Genomic DNA, 3,001 nt, shown 5'->3' with positions numbered 1-3,001 from the left:
CCCATGCCCCAACCCCCTGCCCCAGCCCTGAGCGCCCTCCCACACCCAAACTCCCTCCTGGAGCCCATGCCCTGCACTCCAAACCCCTTGGCCCCAGCCCGGAGCCCACCCCAAACCTCTCAGCTGGAGCCCTCACCCCCTCCTGCACCCCAACCCCTTGCCCCAGCCCAGTGAAAATGAGTGAGTGAGCAAGGGTGGGGGGGAGCGAGCACCAGAGGGGGGATGGAGTGAGAGGGGGCGGGGCCTCAGAGAAGGGGTGGGACAAGGGTGTTCAGTTTTCTGTAATCAGAAAGTTGGCAACTCTAACAGCACAACCTTCCTGTAGTGGGGGAGGGGGAGCAATGAATAAGGGTGAAAAGGGACGTTCTCCATGGTGAGATATTTTTGATGGCCCATCCATTGTTTTCTTACTGTCTGCGGGGTGACTACAGCCTCGTCTTCAGAGCGCTCTGGGTACAATAGCATTGCCTCTGGTGCTCTGCAGGGCCGTGAGCCAGCATTCGTTAAAAGCAAGGTGAATTGGAGCAGGCCTTCGATTCTGTTCACATCCATGCCATTTTTAAAGTGTCCCTTTAAGAGCATGTACTTTATGCTGCTTGATATGTGGCCTCCGTTTAAAAAATGATCAGCTTGGGTTGTTTCCTTCAGATCCCAAATGGTCTGTCCCATCCTGTGTGTGGAGAATGTTGGTGTGAAAACCAAACTATACAACTGCTACACCAATGCAATGAAAATAGATCAGGCCCTCCTGTTTTTTTAACCTGTCCCATGTTACTGGAACAACTGTTCACACATTTCATAGAATATCAGGAGATCATCTAGTCCAACCCCCTGCTCAAAGCAGGGCTAATCCCCAGACAGATTTTTATCCCAGTTCCCTAAATTGCCCCCCAAGGATTGAACTCACAACCCTGGGTTTAGGAGGCCAGTACTCAAACCACTGAGCTATCCCTCATCCCTGACAGTTGCTAAAGCAAATATAAATGAAAGGGAATGTTACAAAGTTAATCTGTGGAACTGTTTGCTGCAGGACTTAAAATGCTAAGGCTGGATTTCCCCCCCCCCCCCCAAGGTTCAGATAACTTTATGGCCAATAATAGCTCTGTTAGTTTTGAATGCTTCATAATCTAAATGGCTTGCCTTGAAGGCATCAGGAGGAAATATTCCCTGGTGTCTGCCTGAACAGGTGCATTATGGATCGTTGGTTCTTGGTGTAGGCTTTCTCTGCAGCACCAGTTACTGATCACTCCTCAAGACAGGCTACCTGACTTGATGCACTTAGTCTCTAGCGCAGTACGGCCAGTCCTACATGGCTGTACCTTGTGCTATTCTAGCTAGGAACCAGAAACTAACTCCCTCCATCCAACCCTGCACAAACAAGGGAATCTCTAAAAGGAGCCTGACTTTGCTGTGCTTTGAAACCCAAGAAGGCAAACTGGTGTCGAGCTGATGCTGAATAATAAAAGTAACGGCTGTAATCCATAGGGAGGGAGCTGCCATCAAGCGTTGAAGGAAATGGTACCAATACGGGAGAGGAACAGAACTCAAGCCATTGAAAAGAACTTTACTCTGCCCCTTTGTTTTTCAATCTCACTTTTGTAGGCTGTTGTGCTAGTTACTGGAGCAGGGCGAATGTGCCTGGCTTGGAAGCCATCCATTAGTGTGAAGGGAAATGAGGCAGAAATCTCGCAAAGCAGGAAAAGTCCAGTCATTAAGGGCCTGGCAGGGTTTCCATAGGGAGATCTGACTTGAGGGTTATCCCAGTGCAGTGACAGTCAGTTCCAGGCTGGGATTTGACATGTAAGGCCGCAGCTAGGGGAAAGGGCTCAGGTGAGTGTTTTAAAACTCATTTAAATGTAGCACAGATTGCCATTCATAAGCAGATATAGGACACCCACCATGGTCAACAGGAGCAATGTGTAGATGTGCATGATCCTGTACAAAGCCTGGCGGCTGGGTCCCATGGACACTGGAGCTGCAGGGCAGGCTCCAGTTTGCTCAAGCGAACATGCTAAGAACAGCAGTGGAGGCAGGGTAACCACCTGAGTGTGTACCCACTGGGTCTGGGGGTGGGTACAGGCGCCGAACCGGCTCTCCCAAGTCACCGCCTGTTCTAAGCACGCTTGACCGAGCAGAGGTAGCGCGGGTAGGTTGAGGCCAGTTGTAGACATAGCTGGGACTCAATGGGGCTGTGATTCAAAGCAAGTTCCGGCGCGGTTCTGAATTCTTCGCCCAGCTTTGGCGAGCCCCAGCGTGTCCCTCGCTGCCCCCCGGAGGGCTCCTCCAGCCCTGCCCGCCGAGAAGCTGACGCGCTGGTGGCTTTACCGGGTGCCCCTCAGTTCTCGGGGCGTGGGGCTGCTTGGGGGCAGGTGAGGGGCCGGGCTAGGCCAGGCAGCACAAGCCAGTGATTAACTCAGAAGCAGCCGCCTTGCCCACGAGCCTGTCACGTGTTACCGCGAAGGTGTCTGGATGGGACACTGTCTCCTCAGCCGCGAGCAGGGCTCTCCCTGGTTTGGCTCGTCCCTCGGGGGCTTTACAAGCGGACGGCTAAGTCCAGCTCTGTCCCCTTGCTGCTCCCAGGCCTGAGAACGTGACCTGAGTTTGGCCGCAGAGGCAGGGCCCTGAGCACGAGGCCGTGGCGCTCGCTGAAGGAGGCTTTGCCGGGAGCCGGGCGGCACCGGCCGTGCACACGTGCTCAGCCCCGGGGCTGGCTGCAGGCAGAGCAGGTTAAAGCAGTTAGTTGCTATGGAGAGCTCAGGGGCTCGGCGCCGGCTGGACGACAGGAGCGCTCTCTGGGCTGGGGCTCTTAGCCCTGGCTGTAGCGTGTGTTCGGGGACCGCGTGTTCACCTCTAAGGGCCAGCCCCGTCCTTGCTCTGCTCCTGGCCTGCACTCGCCGCCCGGGCCAGACTGCAGCCCTCCCTAGGGGTCTGAGCCTTTCTCCCTCACTCCTCGTCCCCAGGCTTCCATGGCGCGGAGCAGCAGGTGCTCGGTGTCAGCCGA

Source organism: Terrapene carolina, unplaced genomic scaffold (assembly GCF_002925995.2).
Source record: "Terrapene carolina triunguis isolate 2854851 unplaced genomic scaffold, T_m_triunguis-2.0 Scaffold93, whole genome shotgun sequence".
In the NCBI taxonomy this organism is placed as follows: domain Eukaryota; kingdom Metazoa; phylum Chordata; order Testudines; family Emydidae; genus Terrapene; species Terrapene triunguis.
The sequence above is the reverse complement of the archived record's forward strand: the minus strand, read 5'-3'. Positions refer to the sequence as shown.